At 44.0% G+C, this 27721-nt stretch overlaps 1 protein-coding gene and 1 long non-coding RNA gene across 6 annotated transcripts in view; one reads left to right on the forward strand and one right to left on the reverse strand.

Annotated features, from left to right (window-relative positions):
- Nucleotides 1-11068, reverse strand: part of LOC112546013 (uncharacterized) — a 34190-nt gene extending 23122 nt beyond the window's left edge. Inside the window, exon 1 of the long non-coding RNA XR_012904132.1 lies at nucleotides 10900-11068. This is a non-coding gene — a long non-coding RNA (uncharacterized LOC112546013). The remainder of the gene's footprint in view (nucleotides 1-10899) is intronic.
- Nucleotides 11069-11162: 94 nt separating this feature from the next.
- The window catches only part of ELF2 (E74 like ETS transcription factor 2), a 65830-nt gene continuing 49271 nt past the window's right edge, over nucleotides 11163-27721 (forward strand). The window contains exon 1 of one of the 5 annotated variants that reach the window (XM_075929934.1): nucleotides 11163-11424. The gene's annotated coding sequence lies outside the window, so the exon portion shown is untranslated. Of the gene's footprint in view, nucleotides 11425-11756; nucleotides 11778-11844; nucleotides 12214-27721 lie in introns of those variants that run through there. The other 4 variants (XM_075929935.1, XM_006124423.4, XM_075929937.1 and 1 more) reach the window with 4 other exon arrangements.

The following is a 27721-nucleotide window of genomic DNA, read 5'->3' on the forward strand; positions in this document are numbered from 1 at the left end:
AAGGCATCAAGTTTCCTGAAAAGTACCACAAATGATCCTCCCAGTACACAGAAAACCTAAACTGAACAATGCAGATAACAATGAATAGATTCATGTTTTTTTCTGGAGGAAATTGGCTTGATTTTTGAAACTCATTGCAGCTTGAAGGAAATGCAAATCCAATTATTCTTTTTCATTCTATAGTTGTAGAAGGCAATTATTTTAAATGCAGTGTTTGGTTTTACATTTGTTATACTATGACTAGTGATAACCCTAAACTGCAGTCATTTTTCCAGACTTGATTGTATTTTGAAGACAGGGTAAAATGGGACTTGGCTCTGAACTATCTTGTGTTTTCTTGAAATGACCAGTAAGGTTTTGTAAAACTAAAATCACTTCAGTTTTGCCCCTTTCCACTGATGGAAACGGGACTGATTTAATGGAATTAAAAGGAGATGAAAACTATGGACACTGGTTATCTATGACTGCAGACAAAGAAGACAAGTACACTATAGAACTGATAAAGTGTTTGAGGTTAATAATTTAATTCCTTTGTAAATATAAAGAAAAGCCTTATTAGTTATTTAATCTTTTTTTTTCTATCTGGTTTATTGTCCTCAGGACCTCTTTTTCTGTACAGGCAGTCCCCGAGTTACGCGGATCCGACTTATGTTGGATCCGCAGTTACGAACGGGGCCCTCTCCCTGGTCTCCAGCAGACCAGGGAGAGGAAGCAAAGCGGCGGAGCAGACGCGTCTGGGCTGTCCGCTGCCCGCGTGTTCCGCCGCTTTGCTCTGCTTTGCTCCCCGTCCACCTGGTCTGCAGACCAGAAGGACGGGGAGCAAAGTGGCTGAACATGCGGGCAGCGGACAGGCCAGACGCGCGTCTGGGCTGTCTGCTGCCCGCGTGTTCCGCCGCTTTGCTCCCCGTCCCCCTGGTCTGCAGACCAGGGGGACGGGGAGCAAAGCAGAGCAAAGCCTCAGAGCCCGAGGGCAGCAGGACAGCCACGGCGCGACTGGGCTGTCCCGCTGCCCCCGTGCTCCGCGGCTTTGCTCCAGATGCCTGTGGTACAGCAGCTGGGGCACTGCCAGTTGGTCCTGTAGCGCCGGTCTGGGCGCTACTGGACCAACCCGGCAGCACCCTAGCTGTTCTGCCCCAGGCGTCCTGATTCAGCCACTGCTGGTCAGTTTCAGCAGCGGTTGAATCAGGATGCCTGGGGCAGAGCAGCTTGGGTGCTGCTGGGTTGGTCCAGTAGGGCTGAGGAGCGGCGACGCTACTGGACCAACCCAGCAGCACCCCAGCTGCTCTACCCCAGGCATCCCCAAGTCAGCTGCTGCTGAAACTGACCAGTAGCTGACTACAGGAAGCCCCTGCCCCAGGCTTCCTGGAATCAGCCGCTGATCAGTTTCAGCAGCAGCTGACTTGGGGATGCCTGGGGTTCTTAAGTTGAATCTGCATGTAAGTCAGAACTGGCATCCAGATTCAGCCGCTGTTGAAACTGATCAGTTTCAGCAGCGGCTGAATCTGGAAGCCAGTTCCAACTTACATACAGATTCAACTTAAGAACAAACCTACAGTCCCTATCTTGTACGTAACCCGGGGACTGCCTGTATTAATTTCAAGATGCCTTCACCCTTGTAAAGTCCAGATGAAGACATTTATCAATTGCAGAGTTGTTAGATGCACAGATCTAAAAAGTATTTTTAAACGTGAGGGATAACATAACGTATTGTGAAAAATATTTTTTCTTGTTCAGGCCAAATCTTGTTCCTACTTCTCTTTAAAAGAAAATGGCTGAAAACTAGACTGGATCAAGACTGGATTTCTTTATATAAAGAGCTTCTTTTTACAGAAAACGTTCGCTAAAATGTACCAAAAAGGACTAAGATTTTTCCAGAAATAGGATGGACTCTGGTAGATGTTCTGTTTTATATCACTGATTAAGGAACTCGGTTTAGCAACACTTGCATCCTGCATATCTGTGTTTTATTTAAACAGTATGAATGTAAAAGTGGTATCTTACATCTCTATCATTCCAATGGTTCTAACTTTGGTATTCTCTCATCTAAAATACAGGAACCACCTTATCAGCATTCTATAGAACAAACAGAAGAAAATCAAGAAGGAGCTTAAAATACAGAAACACTCCAGATGACAATATCCTTGGATGCACCTATGTGGCTGCTCTTATTTCAGAAACAATGTGAGTTAATTTCAGGTCAGGGCAAAATTATTTCATTGGTGTTTGATGTAGCATTGCATTACTCCAGTCTAGTGCTGTGTAACTCATACTGATTTCAATGGAGTTACAGTGCTGAATCAGGCTTCCAGTAATTGTCCTGCCTTGCAGTGTATCTCATTTACAGGCAAAACAACATTAGTAGCACAACAGTTAAAATAAACATATTCCCCTTCTGTACGGCAAAACAGTCAGGTGCACACAAACAAAATGGGAAATGACTACATAAGAAGGAATACTGCAGAAAGATCTGAGGATCAGAGTGGATCACAAATTAAATATTAATTGAAGGGTATGTCTAGACTACATGGCTCCGTCGATGGAGCCATGTAGATGAGTTTACTAGACATAGGAAAATAAAGCGGCGATTTAAATAATCGCCGCTTCATTTACATAAAAATGGCCACCACGCTGTGCTGATCATCTGTTTGGCGGCACAGCGGGGCAGTCTGGACGTGCTGCGGTCGACAAGCGAAGCCTTTGTCAACTGCTCCAGTAAACCTCATTTCACGAGGCATATCGCCGCTTCATTTTCCTATGTCTAGTAAGCTCATCTACATGGCTCCGTCGATGGAGCCATGTAGTCTAGACATACCTGAAGTGTAACAGTGTTGCAAAAAAGCAAACATTCTAAGAATTATTAGCAGGAGTGTTGTAAGCCAGACACAAGAAGTAATTCTTCTGCTCTGATTAGGTCTACCTGGGAGTATTGTATCTAGTTTTGGGTGCCACATTTCAGGAATGATGAGGAAAAATTATTAAAGGTCTAGAAAACGTGACCTATGAGGGAAGATTGAAAGAACTGGGTTTATTTAGTCTGAAAAGAGAAGACTGAGAGGGGACATAAGTTTTCAACTACATAAAGTATTGTTACAAGGAGGAGGAAGAAAAATTGTTCTCCTTAACCTTCAAAGATAGAATAAGAAGCAATGAGCTTAAATTGTAGCCAGGGTGACTTAGGTTGGATATTAGGGAACTTATTCTAGTGCTTAACTATTTTGGCAGGAAGTTTTCCTAGAGAGGTTGTGGAATCTCTATCATAAGAGATTTTTAAGAGAAGGTTAGACACATACACCTGTCAGGGATGGTGTATATTATAATACTTAGTTCTGCCATGAGTCCAGGGAACTTAACGAGATGACCTCTAGAGGTCTCTTCCAATCCTACAATTCTATGATTCTGTGTTACTAAGGTAGGGTAAGAAACTCCCTGTGAGTGAAACTAAACTGCAGGTAGGGGTAAAGAGAGATAAAAACAAGGTATGTGCTTGTAGTTTCCCCAAGTAATGTTTTTCTTGGTTTATACTGAAATTGTTACCAGAGTACATTTGAAGTGAAATCAGTTGTTTGATTTGGACAGAAATAAATACAGTACAAAATGTAATGAAAAAGCTCAGAAAATCTCCTTAAATAACCTTATTTCTTTGTGTGCCTCCTACATTCCCATGTTTTTAACCAAGTGTAACTCTGTCAGGGTACATCTACACAGCAGGGCTTAACTTGAAATAAGCTATGCAAATTGAGCTATATCAATTGCGTAGCTTATTTTGAAATAGCTTATTTCGAAATTGGGAGCATCTACATAGCACTTATTTGAAATTAGAGCACTCTTCCTCTGACTTCCCTTATTCCTTGTACAATGAGAGTTACAGGAGTCGGAATAAGAAGTCCTCCAGCTTGACAGTATTTCAACATTATTTCAAAATAACTGCCTGCTGTGTAGACACGGACTAAGTTATTTCAAAATAACCTTAGTTATTTCAAAATAACGTTGCTGTGTAGATGTATCCTCAGAGACCATCACAAAAAGGAAAGTGGAGCGCAAGAACAAGGTGCTTTACAGCCAAGGTTGCGATCAGAATGTGGAGTTTGTTGAAAGCCCCTCTTCCCATTTTCTGTTTATTTTTTAAAATTATTATTACATTTTGAATACTGAATGATTGCATGAATGACACCCCCCAGGACTTTCATGACAATGAGAGGCACATCTCATGAGAATAGTGATAGAAATGTAGCCGTGTTAGTCTGGTGTAGCTGAAACAAAATACAGGACTATGTAGCACTTTAAAGACTAACAAGATGGTTTATTAGGTGATGAGCTTTCGTGGGCCAGACCCACTTCCATGAGACTATACCAGTAAACAAAGATGTTAAATAAATAAGCACATCTAAAAAGGTAGCACTACTTCATTAATAGTGAATGGTAAAATGGACCAGTTCAGACTGAGGGCATGGTGGCACTTAAAACCTCTTCATTGCTTCTGTGACACTTCATTAGTATAATTTCTTCCCTTTCATCAGAATGACAAAGGTAGTAAGCTCACTGCAGGCAGATTCAGACAGGCCTCTGAGGACTGTGCTTAAAAGCAATGTGGAATGTAACCTCCCACATGGAAGAGTGTCAGACCAGCATCAATTAAACTGCTGCTGATCCCACAGATTCCCACTGGAACATCCCAGCAGTAGCACCTTGGCTGAGGCTTATGGAGAAATCCCATCCATGCTGGTCAAACTACAAATGGGTGAAAAAGACCTTGTATGCACAGGACAGTTACACCAATTTTATTTAAATAATTTTAAAATTTATTTAAACCTATGCCAAACCATGTAGACCCTGATATTTCAATCTGAACATGGCTTATTTTGATTTAGCTTAAATCTTTTCCTAATGGATTTAAACAAAATAACAAAACAATCGAAACCATGCTTTAACAGAAATAAGAGTGTTCAAGCAGAGGTTTGTACCAATTTAACTACCTAAGGTTAAATCAGTGCAACTTTCTTTGGTAGACAGTTTGTGCTGACAGTGGCCAGTTCTAACTGTCACCCCTTGGAACACCTAAAGTGTGTCCCAGGTTAGGGAGCAGCTGGTTGACTGCTGAAGACAGCCAGACAATTTGATCTATAGGAGGAAGAATGAGAGTGGAGAAACATGTCAGAGGGTCAAGAGGAAAGGTCTCTTTGCTCCTCTCAACTATGTGCAGAGGGTGGGTAGGTGAGGAGGAGGAACAGAATGACAGGAAACGAGAATAAAGATGTAGTTCAGGCTCAAGAACACAGAAGGAGAAATGTGGGAGAAGCAGAGAGAAAAGGGTGTAATATAAACACATGAAATGAAGGGAGAAGACATCAGGAACGTCTGAAGTTTGCATCTTAGTTGAGAAGAGGAGGAACCAGAATGAAATAGAGGAATTAAGGTGTCAAAGGGTGACAGAATTTTAAACAGCAGAAACGTTGGCTGCTCTGGAAATAATTTAATTTCCACATTTAGATGAGGTTTGGTGGCTGTGGGAACAGCCCAATAACCACATGAGGAAGCTACCAAAAAAGTACAAATTGGATATTTTGTTCTTTCAGGTGAGTGTTCAGTTTGTCGGGGTTTCTATTTTGTTTACTATGGGCTCCACATTTTGGAGAGCTATGCACCTTTTGGGAGGAGCTAGTTGCCCTCAGCCATGCAGAGGGTCTCCTAGAATTGCAGTGGGGGTTCAGAATGCCCACCTCTCCTGGACTTTTAATTTGGACCTGTGCAAGGGGAAAACTGAATGTAGAGCAAGGATAAGTAAACATCACATCATGAATAAACAAACACTAGAAATTAAGATGCTGAACACTCTGATAATATTGTCAGTCTCATAAAAAGGACCAATATCAAAGGTGCAGACACTAGCTAATCTATTGTCAATTCTGCTCCATAATGAGACAATCTCTATCCAGCACCCCATATTCATCTTCCTACACCTGATCATTTATTTGATTTGTATTTTTTAAAATTTTTATAGGCAGTCTTCAGAAAGAATGATTATTTTCTATCTTGGAGTCTGTAGTCACCAACCTTAAGGCTGAACCCAACATAATGTGAACTTCCTGCACTCATCATCAGTGGGATTTTAACTGTATATCCTTGTCTACATAATTAGCATCTCAATTATCTTTTAAAACATAACAAACTGCACAATAATATAAGCACTGGAAACTTATAATTTCTAACAGAAATCTCAAATCTGACCACATCCCTAATTTCTGAACTATTTGCATGAGTTCTTTACTGACTGCTACTGTAATCTTTAAGATTGATCAAAAATGGAATTGCTGATGTGATCAGATTTTAAAGTTACACACGCACACACACATGCATATATATTAGATTGTGCTGAGTTTATTAACTAAAACATTCAGTATAAGTCTGCTTATTGGGTATGTGCAGGTGCATACTTAGTTCAAGGACAAGCAGGCTGGTTGCAGATGCTGAGACTTAATTTTGTTGAGATAGTGTATTTATTTTACTAATAATTGTTAACTAAGTATATGCCTCAGTAGTGGCCATTTCATGTAATGGGCTGATTTATAGGTGGAGTTGATATCACTCCCTAATATTAAAGTTGTTCCACACTGCCAATTATAAGATTGTGCTCTCGGTTGCTTATATCTTTGCAAAACATTCTCAGTTTAGGCTAAATATTTCCATACAAAGTTTCTGCCTCAGGAGAATACATATTGTATTTTAATTTTCAGCCAAAACGATTTAGCTGTTTGCAAGAACAAGGCTAAAATGTTGTTTTTTTCTGTTAAAAACAAACAAACAAACAAACAAAAACTCTGGCAACTTTTTAAATAGCTTTGCTGCTGTCAGGCTTTAGAGTAGGGACTTGACATTAGGCCACAGGGCGTGAGAGCACTTTGTGTTAGGACTGTGCCTTTTGCCATCCTTGTGAAAATCCACCCATATTTGGCCAATTTACAAGCCTTTGGGGGAAAAAAATCAATAGGCGCCTAAATACTTTTAAGGATCTGGGTCTAACTACCATTGAAATAAAGATGAATTAGGCATATCGTTGAGGATCTGGGCCTTAGATTTTAACAGCTAAAACCCCTGAAGATGCCATCCACACTAGGCATGCTGCTGCTTGAGGGTGAGCAGGATTTTCTTGTAGTTACAGCTGAAGGTTCATGTACCTGAAGTAAGAGCAAGAAGCCCATCTCTTCTGTGCTCCCAAAGATCATCCCCCATTAATGCTTACACAATGTGAAGGAGAAAACTGCTGGATTAGAATGCAGATAGTGCAAGAACTGGACATGTGGGAGGCTAGTGATGGTAGGAGTTAGAGAAAAGGAGCTTGAAGTGTAGCAACTGGGGCTGGAGGTTGGCATAGGCGAGGAAAACTGGGACTGGTAGGGCAAGGAGACCGAGATTGGGATGAGAAGGCTGATCAGTATAGATTGGGACTTGCTAGGTTAGGATAATGGGATTGGGAAAAGAAGCTAGGGTGAGGGAAGGGACCCGTGGAAAACATAGTATGTGATAATGTAATTAAAGACTGTATCATATTGCAAACACACAAGGAGGCTGAATTAAAGTTGCACGGTCTTATTTATGCTTTATACTTAATAACTTTCTTTTAACAGTTTTGTATGTATAATCTGCACATAAATTTCTATTCTATTCTATCACAGCTAACACTATGGTATTTTAGCACAGATGAAGTTAAATGTTTGCAAACAGAAGAGTCAATCTAGACCTTACAGCTGTTTTATGCTAAGGGCCTGCTGTGCACAGGGAGGGCACTCCAGCTGGGCTGAAGAGGCCCCCTCTTTTTAACAGGTTAATCAATTAAATGGGATTTTACATCCCTACTTTATACCAATGTAACTCACTGACTTCAGTGTAGTTACTCCTGATACACATTAGTATGAAAGCCAAGAATTTCCATGCCACATCACTGAGGGGATAATAAATGTCTTATACATTTGGATTACTCTAATAATCTTGTGATATATTTTATATTTGTAGAAAACTTGAATGGACTTTCAACAGACACTACCTGTTATCTGGTAAGATATTTTTAACATAACTATTTCAAAAGGAACTCTTACTACATGAGAATGTGTCTACATTGTGTGTATGACTTCATTTTCAGAAATAAACATATATGATCATTTATTTGCACTTATTAATAGTTTTACATTTTTTTTAGAGATTTTTTTTACATATAAAAAATGTTACCAGAGAAGATTTTCAAGGATAGTGTGGTAGTCAGGAGCGAGTGATGTGGTATCCTGACAGGTCTCCTTCTCTGTCGATGATAACTGTTTGGCTGCATGCGTGTGTGTGTGCTCCTCCCATGTGTTGTGTTGACTTTGTGCAAGTAGTCAATACAGCAGACTCCAAAAGAATCCCCAAAGACCACACAATCAGATAAAGATCAAAGGAGTCTGGGCAGCCCACTGGACTGTGCCCACAAAAGCTCATGATACCATGTACATGTTTTGTTAGTCTATAAAGTGCTAGCATACCATTTGTTGCTTTTTAAGTTTATCCTGTACAGACTAACTCAGCTACCCCCTGAAGCTTTACTACACATATATACCCCCTGACAATGGACCAGATTAGTCAGTGGGAGGTACTACTCCCTCCTAGGCCAAAGACAGGCCATTCAAGCAACTTTATATACAGCTACAAACAAGTTACACATCACTCTGATGTTACCTAGACATCATCCATCACTCTGCATCTGGTGGCTCAATCAAAACAGCTCTCTCCATCATGCTGTCATTTTAGACCCTTTTCTGAACTGGAGTCTGTATGTCCCTGTTACTGTGGGAAATGCATGGGTACAAAGATCCTTTTTTACCATCCTTCTGGAATGTGCTTTCAATCCATGGCAGTACCAATTACTGTTTTACAGCTGTGCCTATTACTAATTAGTGTAAAACACTATCAGCTCTGTGTGATACTGACAGAAGCAGGGGCCAATCCATTGCTAATATAAAACTAAGCTGTGAGCAAAGTCTTGACCATTGTTAGCTAGGCCTCATATCAGGCCTGTGATTCATGGGCTTATATTTCAGGCTCTCATCTTACTACATATATAACCTCATGTGTTCATTTCTCTTATTCTCACATATGTCATTTCACTCATTATGTGAGACCAAGTTTTTCAAATCCATTTTTAGATACTTACATGAAAGTGTCCTGGTTTTCAGAAATGCCAAGGTGTGGAGGCATGCTCTGGATCCTGAGAAACCTACAGGCTCAGAGACAGCTCTACAACCTTTTCTATAGATGATGGGAATCTCCCCTTCCTTGCCTGAATGATATGGGGAAATTCTGTGAGGGAATCTCTACAAGGGTCTTAATGCAATAATTTTATATCATACTACTCCACCAAGATCTAATTTCCCCCCTTGGTTAGAACATAGAAAATTATCCAGGATAAAGTCTAATCAGTGTACACCACAGGAAAAAAAAGGGAAAACTAATCACCAACTCTAAGTTCTGTAGCCTTGTTTAAAGTGAAAAAGGGAAGAGAAGAGAAAGTTGGGAGTTTTCCAATAAGAGCTGTTGACCAAAAAATCTCACTCTTTTTTAGTCTGAATGCTAAAAAACCTGAACATAGTTACTGTGTCATCCTATAGCAAAGTAAGCTCCAATCCTGCAAACATATATGGAGTGCAGGTAGTCACTATTGGATGCAGCTATGTTTACAGAAACTATCACTGAAAGTGTTTTTACTATTTTCATTGTTAAAAGCATGAATAGTGATTGGGCTATTAATATACAGCCTCTATTGTGAAAATGACAGCTGCTACTGACAGTAAGGATCATTATTTTATTTTAGCAAAAATTAGTTTTTACAGATATCTGGGTACTCATGCATCAGAGTTTTAGACCCCATACAAATCTTTCATTTTTTTCATTGTACATTGATGTAATTACATTTTAACAGTTCTTCTCAATAAATATGACACTATTACAGAAAGCAGATATGCAAAACACAGAAACAACAGCACATGTTATAATATTACATATTACTAGAACAAAACATGTACTGATGACCTCTGGAAAAAAAAAGGAAGGAAAAGTCAAAGTACTTCCTCAGCAGGATTATTTATGATCTATTAACATGTTGATAGATATTTACTAACATTTAAAAATGTCTTACAGTACTAGCCCTCCTTTTTCCAAAGTAAGAGAGAAAACATACGACTAAAAACATCACTAATATAAATAATAACAAATAAGAATTGAAATACAAAAATAAAAAATCCACAGCAAAAACTATTTTGAAAATCACTTGAAAGCGAGACCCTTGGTTATATTTTAACTGATACATCTAGACAACATCGATCATAACATTTTCCACACAGAAATCATACCTCAGTCTGGAAAATCGAAAGGGGAAAACATGGACATCGATACACAATTAATCTCAGTACTGACAAAACCACTCAAACATATTTGAAGATACTGAATACTTGTATTCTAGTTTTATTCAGTCAATCTAAGATTCCATTCCACGGATGACAATCCAAATCCAATGAAGCCCTTTTATTAGCCTTATATTCTCTCCGCTTTGCTCCTCCTCCCTCCCTTAACCTACACCTGGTCACCCATCTTTGCATCCCACTGATCGTCCAGATTCTTCAAAAGCTGCTTCACTATCCTACAAGCCCGCTCTCTCTGCCTCCATCCCCTCGGACCCCCCGCTCTGTTTCTCTGTCTTCCTCTCTCCTCCAAGTTTTTGCTCCAGCACCGTGATCTGCTGCTCAAGCTGCCTCCTTCCCCCAAGTCGATCTGTTGCTCCTCCTTCCAATCCACACCGCTTTACACCTACCCCGACTCGGCCCCTATTTGCTCCTTCGCCCCCACTCCCCTGATCTGTTCCCCTCCCCAGTCACTCACCCGCCAGTCACTCCCACGAGCTGCTGCTGCTGGACCCATGCTCGGGGCGCTCGCTCCTCCATCCCTCCCGCCTGCTCCTCCCCCGGCTCGGCTGCCCGGCGCGCGGCGGGCGTTCCCTTGGCCAGCGCGAGCAGCCCTCGCGAGCCAAAGGGCAGAGTGAGGGCAGCAGCTTCCCGTCGCCAGTGGGCATGTGCGGGCGCCGCGCGCATGCCCGCTGGGCCCGCTCGGAGTGCGAGCATGTGCAGAAGGGACAGGGGCACGCTCTGAGGCAGGGCAGATTGTGCTGTTACACTGGCCAAGCCCCCTCCCGCCCCCCCGGGGCGGCTGCTACTGCTGGGGAGGCCCCGGCTCAGTCTCTCCGGGCGGCGGCGTTGGCGGCGGGCGCTTCTCGGCCTAGGGCAGGCGGGGTGACGCGACGCCTGCCCCTGACACACGGACAAGGTAGCCGAGAAGGGGTGTCGCTGCCTCCGCCCCGGGTGCGCCAGGGGGCCGGATCCTGCGCGCGCCTGGCAGCAGGGACTCGGGGTGAGTCCGGCCTGGGGGCGGCCGGGCGGGTTCCCCCCCCCCCCCCGCGTGGCGGGCCGGAGCGGGCTGACGGCGGGCGGGATGGAGGGGCCGGGTCAGGTGGTGTCCCCGGCGCTGTCTCTCGGCGGCCCCCTCCCGCGGGGCTGGGGTGTTACCTCGCCCGCTCCGGGGCCGGCTGGGATGTGCTTAGCCCCGCCGGTGTTTTTATCCTCCGGATCCCCCCCCCCCCCCAGCCACGGGCGCGTGTCCTGGGCAGGAGCAAGGACCTGTCCGGGCAGCGCTCCCAGGGGCAGCGGCGCGGCGTCCTCCCACAGCCGGAGCAAGAGGAGATGGCGCGGGGGCAGGTGCTGTAGGTATTTACCGCCGCGGACGGGCTGTCAGCCAGGGGAGGGGGAGCGCAGCGCCGCGCCGGCAGGGGAACTTGCTGGGCTGGCGCACTTTGGTGCTATGCAAACAAACAGGCTGGAGGGAGACGTCTCCGGAGAGCAGGGGTGAGCTGCAGCCTCCCCCGCCCGGGGCTGTCTCCGTGCCGGTTGCCCGAGGCCATCGCGGAGCTTTGCACCCGGGCGGACTGAAATGGAGCAGTTTGAATCGGTCCTTGGCGAATGCGCCGTCGGCGTTACCCCGCCGCCATCCCTCGCCGCCGCCGCCGCCGCCTGCACTTTCAGTTTCGTGTGTATTTCGCTTGCCTGCTTCCCCGCTCGGCCTTGCGTGGAGCGCCTGGGGGAAGGGTCAGGCAGAGGGGCTGACAACCACTTTTGCCTGCCGTCGTGGCTGTGATGAGTAGCGGTGGGTTGTGTGTTACTAGTTCTGGGAGTCAGTTTTTTCAACCGTGTGTGCGTGCCTGCTGGGCGGAGGGAGTTGGTGGCTTGGAAGTATTTTTATGCCTGTTGAGAACAACGGTGTGAATCAGCCTGCAGTCCACACACGAATGTTTTCCAGGGAAGGAGGCTAGATTGGGATCCCAGTAACTGAGCCCATCGAGGCTGTGTTTCCCTCTGACTTAGTTCTTATGCTGATCTAGCTCTTTGATGAGTCTTGCTTGGTTTTATGGTGATTCAAGGGGTTTCCCGTCCTGTCGCTTAGATGATCTGTAAACGCAGATATGTTAGGGACCAGAGGGCTCAGATCCTGGAATGGGAGGGGAGATTCCCAGCCAGACATGATGGCAGTTCTCTTCAGCTGTAGTATAAACATAGCCTCAGGAAACTTCATGTGTTTAGTTTCCTGCTTTCAGGAAAATACCTATTCCATGTTTCTTCATGTTACTTGTCAGTCCAGAAGCAGAACCTCTGATGGATAAATATGAACTTTACATATTTGTATGGTAACTTGAGAGGGCATTAGAAAATATTACAGAAACGTTCTCCTGTTTAGTTACACAGGATGGGCCAAGTAACATGGGAGCCTAAGCTTGCCTATGATAGTTGGTTAGCTGGTAGCCTTTACCCAAGTTTGCTTAAAAAAAAAAAAAAGTTCTGCCACCTTCACTTTCCAAATCCTTTTCTGTTATTTTAACATTATTTAAAAATAGCAATATTTAACTATCATTATTCATTTCTAAGACTTTTCTTTTTTTTAACTCTTATGTAAAACTTTCATATTGATATTTTGTAAAATATTAAAATTTATCAGTTTTGGTATTTGTTTTTAACTACTAGCCCCTTTACAGTTTTTATTCAGTTAATTCTTCATTTCCTCTTTCTGGTTCCCTCCTTATCATTAGTCAGTACCCTATCCTCCACCAGTAGTCTTTAACTATTTTACCACTTTAACAAGAACAGCAACAACAGCCTTTAAAGTAGTCAAAAGAGCCTTATTTTTGTGGAATACTACTTGTTTCCAGAGGATACACTGTATATGTTCCTGTTATGTCATCCAGTAGTCCAAATTTTTAAATATATGCTACGTATGATTCAGAATTGAAATTTACTATAATTATCAGTGCTACAGTAAAATTGGATAACATTCTTATGTATTTCTTGATGCACACAAAATGTCAAAGTTCTATGCTACTATTATAATTAGCCAAGACAAAGAACATGAAATAAGGGTTGACACAAATGTAGGCATTCTGTATGTGGAAATCTGAAATACAGAAAACAGCTTTGAAACAATATTGTAATGGTGAAGTATTTTTTTACTCTAAACAATATAGGCCTAAATGATATGATGTGGCCATTTAAAACCACACGATAGATGCCAAAGCAACCTCAAGATCAGTATAAAAGGATATTGCTGAATTTGGGGGTGGGGTTAGAGAAAGTTTGAGTCAATGAATGGAAAAAATCTTATAAAAATTGAAAAGACTGGGATTATTTTCCTTAGCATGGAGATGTGAGGGACATGATAAAAACATAAAAATAATGAATAGCCAAAAGTGTAGGTGGAGTTTGATTAACCCTATCTAAGAAATTAAGAGCCACAGGACATTCAATGAAATTGAAAAGTGAGAAACTCAAAACTGTTAAAAGGAAACAGTTTCACATAATATACAATTAATCTGTGAAATTTACTGCCACACAACATAACAAAGGCCAAGAGTTTAGCAGAATTCAGAAAGGGATTAGTGACTTGTATACAAAAACATGCAGTAATAATAGTAAATACTGATGCACAAGATTTGTACAGGTGATAGAGATCTTAAGCGCTGAACCATGAGGATTTTTAACTACTGACGTCTAAGTACTAGCTACATCTGACAAAGTGGATTATACCCATGAAAGTTTATGCTCAAATAAATCTGTTAGTTTTTAAGGTTACGTCTACACAGCAGGGCTAAAGTTGAATTAAGCTATGCAACTTCAGCTACATCAATTATGTATCTTAAGTCGAAATAGCTTAATTCGTTTTTGGCACTGTTTAAACAGCAGGAAGTTGAAGGAAGAACACTCTTCCTTTGATTTCCCTTACTGCTCGTGAGACGAGGGTTACAGGAGTGAGACGCCCTCCAGCTCGACATGATTTCAAAATGAAGGTGTCATGTAGATGTTATTTTGAAATAATATCAGTTATTCTGAAATAATGCTGCTGTGTAGACATACCCTAAGGTGCTACAGGACTCCTCATTGTTTTTGGAGATACAGACTAATATGGCTACCTCCCCTGCAACTCTTAACTACTGAGATTTTTGGAGGAAACTTTCTTTGTCTATACTGAATGGCTTCCTGTGTTCTTCATATGAAGGTGCCAGTATTTGTTGCTATTGGTGACAGGTCACTAGACTGGACAGACTGGTGGTCTGATCCAGGATGGCAGTTCTCATGCAATTGACCAAAGAAAGATCACCCTAGTGTAGGGGACACGTTGCTGTTGCAGAGCCTCTGGTGTGGGGGGACGTGGCCAAGATTTTATGCCTTGTTGCTCTTTAGTTCTTTTATCAGCCAGTTGGAACTGGCAACAGGTATAATTTGGCAACTTATTGGACTGTTCTGAGTTAACTGAGGTACTGACCCAATGGACAGATGGCTCAGGAGTGGGGAAGGCAAAGACCACTATTATATTCTCTACTTAAGCAATAGCAGTGGGTGCTTAACAGCGGTAACTGAAGATCAGCTGTAACTGAAGAACAGAAATCTTCCCTTTCTGGGTGGTGATTCTTGAGTTTCACAGCAAATGACAAGGAGTAACAGTGATCCAAACTTTCATATATATTTTTTAAACTATGCTTGAATGTTATCTTGGAGGATGGGAGGGGGAGAGGGGAATCTCACAGAAGTATAGGTGGGACCTCCCTGGTCTGGCACCCTTGGAAACCTGAGCGGACCCTAGCCCTGTTGGGGCTTTGCTTCCTGCCTGGGGCTGGAGCTATGCTACTCAGCGCTCTGACTCCGGCTGAAGTTGTGCTCTTGCCACTAGCTCAGGCTGCACTACTGGGTGCTGGCCCCGCTGCCTCTGGCCCGGGTGGGGCTACGCTCCCCACTATGTTGATTCGGCCCGGACTGTGCTGGGGCTGGTTCTTCCCACTGCACTGACCCTGCTACTGTTGGGGCAGCACAGCCCAGCCCCAGCCAACCCCAGGGTTCTCTAGTCCAGGAATTTCTGTGGTCCAGAGAGTCCCGCATTTTAGAGACGCAACCTGTACTTTAATTGTATCAAGAGTAGCAGAGAGTAACAGTGAAAAATTTCTGGGATACAGAGGCCATTGTATTTGTTAAATTGGGCCCCTATGCTGATGTGAAATCCTGCTACAGGTAAAGGGACTCTCCAGGAGTCTGGGTTATTGGATCCTAACACAAGATTTAGACCTGAATTTGTAACTAATCTAACACGCTAGCAGACCTACCCCAAATTGCATCTGTGCAACATCTTCTGGCTGTTTTGATGGGTAGTATGCTACATTATTGTTTGTTTCATCCATATGAACACCTCCCAGAATCCATCCATCTGCACTCTGAATTAGGGAAGTAATAATGTAGTTGATGAGCTGATAAAACAAAAGCTTATAGGTTAATGCTATAGACTACACGCATTTCCCTATCCAACTCCTTCATAGGGGTGGATATAAGCGACTAGTGACTCAACTACTCACTCCCCCCCGCCTCCTCCATTGCCTCTATGAGAGAGAGAGAGGCATGATCTCTGTTGGGAAAAGGTGCAGGTATGCAGCAAGGGAGCTCGTGGCGCTTCCACCTTTGGAATGTAGCAAGAGCCGACAGGGCTCTTAGTACATTTTAAAGGTGGAGGCGCCTTTATCGACTAATTCAATAGTCGATGCGGATTACATCGTCTATTCAATTAGTTGTTAAATTTAGATTACTCATTCTTACCCCTCCAGTACATTTTTTAGCAGGTTGGTCAGTATTCCAGCTCAATCCTGGCTTGCGATGGGTCCTTAAGGGACCTACACTTGCTGCAGCTCTGCATTTAAAGTGTATTAGGAGCTGGGCAGGCAGGTAGCCCATCTTAGTTCCAGCTTGCGCTGGGTCCAGAAGCTCAGACCCACCCGCCCCCTAGACAGGGGCTGCTTTATCAGAGGCAGCAGAACAGGGTGGCAGGCAGCTGGTCCACAAGGGGAGCTAGTTTTTAAACTGGTTCCCCCTGCGGACCAGCTCCTGCCTGGCACCCTATGCTGCTGCCTCTGATACTGGCTGACAGCCCCACTCCTGGGGACTATAGAATAGATGACTAACCGATAAGAATTCATGAGGTTACTTGACTATTCAATTAACTGATATTGAACATTCCTACTCTGAATATAAAAGAGTTAATGTTTCCTTATCCTAAGTTTCTTCTGTCTGCTGCAGGATCAGATGTCTTGAGTACAGGTCATATCCTTAAACCTTCACTACTGTTTTTGTCTAGATCTGGAGTGGGCAACATACAGCTCATGGATTGAATTTAGCCCATGGCCCAACCTGCTGGGCCCCTCAAGCACAGAGCAGCCCCATGCCACTCAAAGTGTCTGGCTGTTCCATATAGCTTTCTCCACCGTGCGCTGGTAGGGGAAGGGGCTTTGTGCACTAGAAACCAATAGGAGTTGAAAAATAGTGCTGGGGCAGCAACAGCGCACAAAACCTCTCTCCTCTCCCAGCACCTAATGCAGACAGCAACATGGAGCAGCCAGCTGCATTGCGCTTGGAGCTGCAGCAGGCAGGGAGCCTGTCTGAGGGTCTCACTAGTCTGTTGACTGGGAGTTGCCTAAGTAAGGACCTCCTGGCCAGAGCCTGCACCTTCCCTCTCCTACCCCAACTCCCTGCCTCAGGTCATCACCCAAACTCTCTTCTCTCCCCCTGCCCCCCACACACATACACTTTCCCCAGGTGACAGTTCCTTCCCAGACCCTGCACTCTCTCCTACACCCCTCCCCAGGCTAGAATCCTCTCTGTACATACTTTCTCCCTGAACCTGCACACCCACTGCACCCCAATCCCCTGCCCCAGATCACCACCCAAACTCTTTGCAGCTCCCTGCCCCAGGTCATAGCTCCCTCCCAGATCCTAAACTCCCTCCTACAGCCCTTCCTCAGGCCAAAATCCTCTCATGCTTCCCAGTTCCTGGCCCAGGTCACAACCCCTTCCCTCAGCCAAATTCTTTCAGACTCCACACACTCTCCTGCACCATACCCTGAGCCTCCCTTCTATGCCCAACTCCATTCCAGGCCCTGCACCTCCTCCATAGAAAAGTGCAGCATCTGGAGACTTCCCTGCAGGCTCTGCAGTGTAAAGCTCTGCAATGCATGTAACGGATAAAAGTTTTATTGGCTACACAGTCACAATGTTAAACGACTTACCAAAATCTTGGAGTGGCTCCCCCATTAAAAATTATTGCCACTCCAGTCTTGATTGCGGAGTTTGTTTTTAATCCCAACCAGATGTGAATAGGGATGTTAGTTTACCCAACTAATTGTTTAATCGATAATCCGATGTTTGTTGGTTTAAACTCAGCCAGCTCCTGAGGCAGTGAAGCCTCTTTCATAGGTGCTCGGAGTACAAGGGCTGGTGGCTCCGCTCCTGGGGAGGCTTTGCTGCAGGCTCTGCAGTATAAAGCAAAGCGATATACCATAGAGCCCACAGTGCATGTAAAACGTGTAATAGCTAAGATTTAGTGGCTACACGGTTACTGTAATAAACACTTGAACATCTCTACTTTTGAGAAGTGTGTGTCATTCAGGGTCCGTTCCTCTTGGGCTCCCTTTTTTTTTTCTTTTCTGTTTTTCTGCTTTGTTGGAATGATTAGTCATTGTTTGGTCTGTTGTGCAGTGGAATCATAGCTACCAGGAAAGGCTTGGGCTTTGTGACCCCCCTGATGTTGGTAGCTGAGAGAAGACTAGTTTTTAGACTTGCTAAATATCTCAACTTTTCCAACAGTGCCCTGAAAGATTAGAACAGTGGTCACCATCCAGTAGACTGGGATCTACTGGTATATCTTGGAGCCTTTGACAGGTAATCCTGACTGGTTTGGCCAACAGACTATCAAGTGCGGACACTTCAGCTGCCCCTTCCACATCTGCTGTGCACCTCCTGCCCTTTGCCTTGGAGCTGTCCCCCCCCCCCCCCACCTCGGAAGCCTCTTGCTTGAGGTACAGAGCAGGGAAGGGAGAGGAGGGTCGCTGATGTCAGGGTGCCCCTTCTTCCACCCTGTATTCTGTCTCCACAAAATGGAGGGGGGGGGGCACAATAGGGTTTGGGATGGAGGGAGTTTACTGGCTGCTTTTGAGAGTAGTGCAGGGCCATGGCAGGGGTGAGCCTGCCTTAGCCCCACTGCACCGCTACCCAGGAGCCAGCTGAGGTAAACAGTGTCCTGTTGGAGCCAGCTCCGAACCCCTGCCCCAGTCATGAACCCCCTCCTGCAACCCCAGCCCTGAGCCCTCTGAACCCAAACTCCCTCCCTGCGCCCTGAACCCCTTCCTGCACCTCAACTCCCTTCCCCAGGCTCAGCTCAGAGCCCCTCTCACATTCCAATTCCCTTAGTCTAAGACCCCAACCCTCATCCCCTACCTGTGAAAGGGAGGGAGAATGGAAGAGGGAGGGAGGACAGAGTGAGCAGAGGAAGGGCCTCAGAAAGGGGCACAAAGGATGCGGGGCAAGAGTATTTGGGTTTGAGGTAGATCTTACATTGCACTTAAATTCAAAAAGTGATCTTGTGCTTAAAACGGTTGGAGACCACTGGATTAGAAGGACTGTCTTAAATTTCTGTAGACAGATGCTCAAATACTGTAGTGATGTGGCCACATAAATACCTAGACAGGCCTAGTTGAGTCTGGTTCTTAGCATCTGACTCTTTCTGTGACAAGACTTATTTCTAAGGCCCTACCAAATTCATGGTCCATTTTGGTCAATTTCACAGTTATAGGATTTAAAAAATGGTAAATTTGATCATCTTGTATATTTGAATGTGAAATTTCATGGTGGTGTAATTATAGAGGTCCTGACTCAAAAAGGAGTTGTGTGAGGTTGAAAGGTGATTATATGGGGATTGCAGTGCTGCTATCATTACATCTGTGCAGCTGCTGGTAGCAGCATTGCCTTCACAGCTGGGCAGCTGAAGATCAGTGGCCAATAGCAAGGAATCCTGTTCTGAAGGCAGAGTTACTACCAACAGTTGTGCTGAAGTAACAATGGCATGGTATGGTATTACCACACTTCTGTGCTGCTATCTTACTCAGCAGCTGCCACTTTTTGGTCACCCAGCTCAGAAAACAATAGTACAGAAGTACGTTGCTATTGTATTACAACCCTTCCTTCTGCACTGCTTTTGGGTGGGTGCTGCCTTCAAAGATGGGCACAAGATCAACATTACTACCACTTCTCTCCAGTTGACCAACTCTGAAGATAGTGCAGAAGTAAGGGTGACATTGCCATGACCCTCCTAAAATAACTTTTGAGTAGGGATATTAGTGACTAGTTGATAAGCTTATCAGGTAGTCGAGTGGAGTATCGACTAGGCAGCAAGGGAGCAGGAAAACAGGAGCTGGTGCTGGGGAGAGCTGGCTTAAAAGCTGGTTTCCCCCCCAGCACTATCTGTGGTGCCACCTGCCCTCTCCCTCCCACTGCTTCTATCAGCAGCCCCTGATAGCCCTGGCCACCACTAATAGGAGCTGATGTGGAGCAACAAAAATGACAGTTTTGCCTTTGTCTAAGAGGAGTGTAAAGATTAGTGCCAGGAGATGCTTGTTGGTGAGCCCAGCAAAATGGGCTTGTGATTACAGTTCAGTTTCTTAAGAACATAAGAACGGCCGTACTGGGTCAGACCAAAGGTCCATCTAGCCCAGTAACCTGTCTGCCGACAGTGGCCAGACCAGGTGCCCCAGAAAGGGTGGACCAAAGACAATGATCAAGAGATTTGTCTCCTGCCATCCTTCTCCAGCCTCTAACAAACAGAGGCCAGGGACACCATTTCTATCCCCTGGCTTTTATAGACCTAACCTCCCATGAAATTATCTAACTTCTCTTTTAACTCTGTTATAGTCCTAGCCTTCACAGCCTCCTCTGGCAAGGAGTTCTACATGCTGTGTGAAGAAAATCTTTATTAATTTTAAACCTGCTACCCATTAACTTCATTTGGTGTCCTCTAGTTCTTCTATTATGGGAATAGAAGTTGCTTGGCATACAGACTCAGCATTTCATGGCAAGAGGGAGAAGCTGAAGAGACACAGTGTCACACGTGTTTCTCGCTTCCTTGTTCCTATTTATTGGTCATAGAAGACATGATACAGGTTGGACCTCCCTGGTCCGGCTTCAGGACCTAAGCCATCCCAGGGAGTTTGCTGGATCAGGGGAGCTCATTGCTCCCCTGCTTGCTGCCGTGCTGGAAGCTTCTCTCCCTGGAGCTCCCAAGGCTGGGATTCCCTGCCCTGCTGCTGCCCTGCTGCTGCCCTGCTAAAGCTGACTTGGTGGAGGCTCCCCACCCTGCTTGCCCGCCATTTGCACCAGGGAGTTCCCAGGTCTTCCACAGCGAGGGATGTCTGGCCGCCATCAGCTCTGCTACTTTTGGGGATTCCCAGCTAGCGCTGCTCGGTTGCCGCCAGCCCCGCTACCTCCAGGGCTTCCTTGGGGTTCCCTAGGCTGCCCAGCAGCTGCCAGCCCTGCTGCTGCATCCTGGCTCTGCTGCCACTGGGGGTTTCCTGGAATTCCCTAGCTATGGCTGTCAGTCTGGCCCTGCTGACACCAGGGGCTCCCCTGCTGGGGCTGGGACTCCCTGACTGCAGTCTCCCTGACTGCAGTGGGGTTCCCTGGACAGGGCTCCCAAGCTACTGTGTGGTCCCACTGCTGCTGGGGGTTTGTCTGGCCATCCCAGTTCCGCTGCCACCGGGGGGTTCCTGGGTTTCCTTGGCCACTGCTGACCTCGCTGCCAAGGACGCTTCAGCCGCCTGACTCCAATGACACTGGGGGTTTCCTGCTACCCATTAGCAGGAACCTGCTGATGCTGGGGTTCCCCTGCCTAGTCACTGCTGACCCTGCTGGGACTCCGCAGATCACACCTACTCCTGGCTGGCTCCTGTTCCTCGGACTCTTTGATCCAGCAACATTTGTGGCCTTGCTGGACTACAGATGTTGCTGGACCAGAGAATCCTAGATTTGGGAGATTCATCCTGTACCAAGACAGTCTCCTAGCTGCTTTCTGTTACCAAGGTGATCTTCCCTCATAGTGTCACACTCAATATTCTAGGTTCTGGGAGTATTAGTGTTGCTGATACTCCGTAACACCAGAAAGAGCGGGGAGCTGATGCTGTTTGTGCCTTTGTTAATACCAGTGACAGTGGCGTTGTCTTTCTCCTCCATGGATTTGAGCATGGATTTCCCCCTTGTTACTCCACTTCAGTACAGCCTCTCTAGGGTGGTATATGCATCTTTCTGGTTGCACTGTGTCTGAATTCAATGCAATTTTTACTCTGGGTCATCATTTACCCTGTCTAAGCTGTATTTCTACAGGTTCTTTATATTGCAGATATATGCACTTCCTTTTCTTTATGCAGCCCTGAGCCCTTGTTTGGCTTTTGTGGCCTTCTCAGTCTCGGGAAATGAGAGCCATGAGGGCTGATCTCCAATGACGGATAGGTAGAGTTCTCCTCTGTGTAGATGTCTGTCATTTAAAGCGGGAGTTCAGTCTTGAATGAGTGTTAGGGAATTGAAATCATTCTGCTTTCCCATACTGTTAAATAGGAAGTGGAGTTCTGGCTATATGAGAGGAGGGTGGAGGAGTGTTTTTGGAATTGAAAAGACTGAGAATCATTCTAAGATGACATAGAAGTTAATCTGAGCTGCCAAACGGGGAGCATAAGATTGAGTGATCAGTAAAAGAGAAGATGGAATGTGTAGGATCTTTATTGCTTCCTGTTTCAATGAAGGCAAATCATTAATATAAAGTTCCTCTCAAAGTCTTGCATACTTTTACTCACATCTTGTTATAGGATCTTTAGTAGCAGCCATTACCACTGATTTTGATTTGGGAATGAAGTAACCACTATCTGATCACCTTGATAGCTCTTCATCAAGAACAGAAATTATAAATTTAGGAGGATGAATTTTTAGAAATGAGTTTTGTTTTATGTTATGTATCTGGGGCAGGGCCTATAGATCTGTAAACCAGCTACAAAAATAGAAAAGTTCTCCATCTTTCTTTCAGGTATAGGTAGGCTCCAGTATCTCTAATAGATGCCTTTCTCCTAGGTGGAGGACAAAAATTGCTCTGCATATTCCCTGTGACCCATATTGTTTGGAAAGACATGCTATTAATATCTCTGTCCTTGTCTTGACAATTAGTTTTCCAACTTCTTAGAATTCATATTGGAGCCTTAAGCGTTGCTTCTCAGTCTAACATATCTTTTATTTTATGTTTGGAGCGAGGTTCTGTTCTTGGAGTGATAGTGTCAGGCTGACAGTTTAGTTTCTGAACTGGTGGGGTTCCTAGACTGAGTGTTCTGTTGAAGTCCAAAAATTCTACTGAAAAACAAGACATGTTCTACAAGAAAAGCTGTCTTAATGAAATGGAAAAAAAAAATCTGCATCACAGCATCTCAGAAGTAGATAGATATGTCCTGTATTCTCTTAATTTTGGACTTTCTACTTGATTTAAAAAAAAGTCAGTTCTGTCTTTTGAGCTGTCAGTCAACCTGCTCATTCACTGTTTGCCCTATTGTCGCTCTGAAGATGGCATTCATCATAAACTATAAATTAACCCAGCAAAGGGTTAGTGAGATCCAGGGCTTTTAGGAATTTTCCTTCACACCATGTTAAATAAAAATGTGTCTTTCCATGAATTTCTTATTGAGATGTAAACCAGAGACCACTCAAGCCACTGATATTTGTCTTCCCATTTCTCACCCTCTCACCTCTGACAACCAAATGAGTTGCATCTTAAGAGGGAGGGGCTCTAGGTATTTAAACCAATCTAGAAATCCTCACAGACTACTTAAGCCTTAAATGGAGAAGACTAGGGTCAGTGTCTCAATGTACACTGTCCAAATGTATCTGTGTAATCTTGATTTTTAGAACTTAATAGCTGCTCAGCCACCTACAAAGAGATTACAGTACTATATCAGCACTGGGATTTTGGTCTATGACTGGGATTCTTAAGCACTACATTAATACAAATAACTAGATTTATGGCATGCCTTAATGTTGCATCTAGCATTTGAAATATATGAAGTTGCTTCTTGGTGCTCTAGATTACCTTTACGTGGCATTACTTCCTCTATTTGACTTTTTGATCTGATGCCCAATTTGGGGAAAAAATGTATTTCAAATGACTTGACTCCTCAGAGCCCTCATTGCTTTTTAATCTCCCAAGTGTGGATCCATACAGAAAATTCTAGAAAAGGAAAACATGATTGTTTGCATAGTAAATGTGGTGGTTCTAGAGGAGTGCACTAGTGGGCCCACTCTTTATTCCCTTTGGCTGCTTTTTTAAAATTTTCAATTAAGGATTATTGAATAGTGAAGGACCTGAAGACTGGTGGAGATGTGGCCCTTTTTCTATTCACACAACTTAGGTGGTGAAAAGATGTGCATAGTCCCAGTGGATACTGCATGTGTGAAGGAGGTTCCACTTCTTCAAAGGAAAGACTGACTAGCCAAAGAAACAGTGACATTGACTGAGCACAATGTGCTGTCAAATGAACAAATCAAACATTGACAAGTTTTAAAAATTACAGTAATGGTAGGTATTGTTACTATAATATGCCTGAAAAAATTTCACATACGTTTTTCCTTCCACTTCATTGTTCATTTGGTGTTACCTTGAGTTAAAATATTTCTCTGCTATAATTATTTTGCTGCCTTAATAATGACTTATCAATTGTTGAAGAACATGAAGAATTCTTATTCCAGAAATAATTTTCAATTGTTTAATTTTCAATTAAGATTAATTGCTCAGAATACTGACTCAGAATAAGTTCTCCATTTTTTTATCCATGTGTGGTGAAGTATTTGCACTATGCTCCATGAAAATGGAGCAAAGTCATTAGCACAGTCTTGCTTAATTTACTACTGTGGTATGTTAATTATGATATAGGGTCCCATCCCAATGAAGTTGAGGATCCATTAGCAGCTTATACCAAGGGGTTCAGCACATTCTAGGCTCTAGTCTATATTGCAGTTTTGTTTTTCCAGAACTTTGCTGTGTGACTGCATCGGGTTTTTGTAGGGATGAATCAGCTGTTCAAACTCTGGGAGGGAGAGGAATGGGGATGAAGTGTGAATCAGTGGACTCATGGAGCTCCAAAAGCGCTGGGAGGGGAAGAGAGAAGTAGGAAGTGTGGGACTCCACTGTGCCAGAGGCATGTAGGGGAGGTGGTAAATGGAATGTGCAGGCTGTAGGTGGAACATAGTGGACTGAATGTGGCCCGTAGGTTGCTCACCACTGATATAGACTCACTCATTGGTGTCTACTTCAGTAGTCATCTAGACCAGTGTTACTTAAACATTTTGAGACCACGGAACACCAAACAACAATTTTTTATGCAGAACATCTGTGAAAATTCTCAAAAAAAAATTTTTCAGACAAAAAAAGACAAAACCAAAGAAGTAACAAAATAAAGAAGAGATCGTGGCACACCTGCGAGTTGTTCACGGAACACCAGTGTTCCATGGAACATAGTTTAAGTAACACTGGTCTAGACCCTCTCTGAGTCTAGTTAAGTGAAACAGTTCTAAGAACACTGGCAAGTTGAGACTAATGCTTCTTCTGTTGCAAGTAGGGATGTGAATGTTTAGCCAAGTGTGCCAGCTGCCCAGCCCTGGCTTTGCAGAGAAGCCCCAGCCTTGCCCCCTCCCGAAGCAGGAGGCAGCCCAAGGGGGACACACGCATGCCTCTCTGCCCCTTCTCCCCCCCAGCAAGAAGCTAGAGCTGGTGCTCCAGCCTGGGGCTGAGGCTGGAGCTGCAGCACTGGCTCCTCACTGTGCAGGAGGGAGGGGCGGGGGGAACTCCTGCCCCATGTGTCAGTAAAAATTGGCTTGTGTGCCACTTGTGACATGCATGCCGGGGGGTTGGTGACACCTGTAGTAGCCCCATCTAGGTTGTATTTCCCTAGCTTATTTATAAGAAGGTCATGTGAGACACTGTCAAATGTATTACTAAAGTCTAGGTATATCCCGGCCACTGCTTCTCCCTTATCTACAAGGCTTGATATTTTATTAAAGAAAGCTATCAGATTGGTTTGACATGACTTGTTCTTTACAAATTCATGCTGGCTGTTACCTATCATCTTATCTTCCAGGTGTTTGCAGATGAATTTCTTAATTTCTTGCCCAATTATCTTTCCCCAGCACAGAAGTTAAACTGACTAGTGTGTAGTTTGCTGCGTTGTTCTCATTTCCCTTTTTGTATGTGGGTACTATATTTGCCCTTTTCGAGCCTTCTGGAATCTCTCCTGACTTCCATGATTTTTCAAAGATGATCGCTAAAGGCTCAGATACCTCCTGAGTATTCTCGGATTCATTTCGTCAGGCCCTGGTGACTAGAAGACCTCTAACTTTTTCTAAGTGATTTTTAACTTGTTCGTTTTTTTTATTTTAACTTTTAAACCTACCCTATTTCCACTAGCATTCACTGTTAGGCATCCTGTCACCATCAAACTTCTTGGTGAAAACCAAAACGAAGAAGTCATTAAGCCCCTATACCAGTTCCAAGTTTCCTTTTAGTGTCTCCCCCTTTCCACTGAGCAATAGGCCTACCCTGTCCTTGGTCTTCCTCTTGCTTCTAATATAATTGTAGAATGTCTTTTTACCCTTTTTATCTCTGGCTAGAGTTAGCTCGTTTTGTGCCACTGTCTTTCTTACCTTGCCCCTGCATACCTGTGTTGTTAGCTTATATTCATCCTTTATAATTTGACCTAATTTCCACTTTTTATAGGACTTTTGATTTTTAGATCAGATATGGCTGATTCATGATGGTTTCCTGTCATATTTTCAATCTTTCCTACACAGGGGAATACAGTAAAACCTGTGTTGGCACTTAACTATTTGGAAAACTTTAGAAATCGGCAAATTTCCTAAGGGATTGGTGCAGCTGTGCAGCGCAGCACTTTGATCCAGCTGGACGGGGGCTGGGCACGGCCATGTGGCACTTTGATCCAGTTGGCGCAGCCTCGTGGCATGAGTGCAGCCTTGTGGTATGCTGCTATGATCTGGCCTGGCCAGAAACTGGACTGGGCAGCTGGTGGGCCCCTGCACCGCTGGCATCGCAGCTCCAAAAAGGGACCCTCAGATAACCGGAATGCCCTAATCCCTGAGAAGGCCGCATAACACAGGTTTTACTATTGTTTGCTTTTGGGCCCTTAATAATGTCCCTTTAAAAAACTGCCAACTCTCTTCATTTGTTTTTCCTCTTAGACTTGCTTCCCCTGAGACCTTACCTACCAGCTCTCTGAGTTTACTAAATTCTGCCTTCCTGAAATCCACTGTCTCTGTTTTGATAGTCTCTCTTCCGCCATTCCTTAGAATCATGAACTCTGTTGTACTGATACTATTACATAAAGGAAGCTGGTTACTCCTTATTTTTAATTCTTTGCCAGACGTATCTTCTGTGAGAGATTGTGTTTTGGTGTCTTGATAAGTGCCATTTCCCTAACTGGGAAGTCTGTTCCTCCCATATCAGAGAATTGTGTGGATGTGTTTAGTAAGGATTTGATTGTCATAATAAGTTAAGGGAAACACACACACTAGACCCAGTTCTGTGTAGTGTTAGGGCTGCTTTATATCACTTGGGTAATATAAAGCAACACTAAAACCAGTGGCTCCACACACTGGAGGATTCAGCTTGCATAAGAATTCCCAGGTGAAAGTCTCATTTCTCCTTGCAGCCCCTGTCATGGAGGAATTGCTAATAGATGATGTTGGCAGCAGACCCTAAGTAAAATAAATAGTCTGAATGCTACTATCTTACACCTGGGAGTGGACCCCAGTACCTGGTTGCCTCAGAATCAAGGGACTATATAAATGACTTTAAGGCACTTCTGTTCACTCTAGTTTATTCTCAGTATAGATTCACAAAACTGGAGGATTTGAACCATGGTAATTACTGAAATCACAAAACATCTCTTCAATATGTTCTATTGCTCTGGAAAGTTTTGCTTTCTTTCCAAAATCATGTAACAATCACATTTCTCACAAAATCAGTTCAGCTTACAATGTCTCTGAAATCTTCCTTTGTATTGGGGAAACAAAAAAGTGATCTAGAAAAATCATATCAAATATTTGTTCTGTTATTTATCCAGTAAATTAACTTTTTTAAACTATATTTGATTGAAGAGAAATAGTCCCAAAAGTAATGAACTTCTGGGTCCTAAGAATAATGGAAAATCCCTAGGAAGTGACAGTGAACAGTGTAGATAACTGTAAAATTATTGATGTCAGTT

The sequence above is a fragment of the Pelodiscus sinensis genome, chromosome 5 (assembly GCF_049634645.1).
Source record: "Pelodiscus sinensis isolate JC-2024 chromosome 5, ASM4963464v1, whole genome shotgun sequence".
Taxonomy (NCBI): domain Eukaryota; kingdom Metazoa; phylum Chordata; order Testudines; family Trionychidae; genus Pelodiscus; species Pelodiscus sinensis.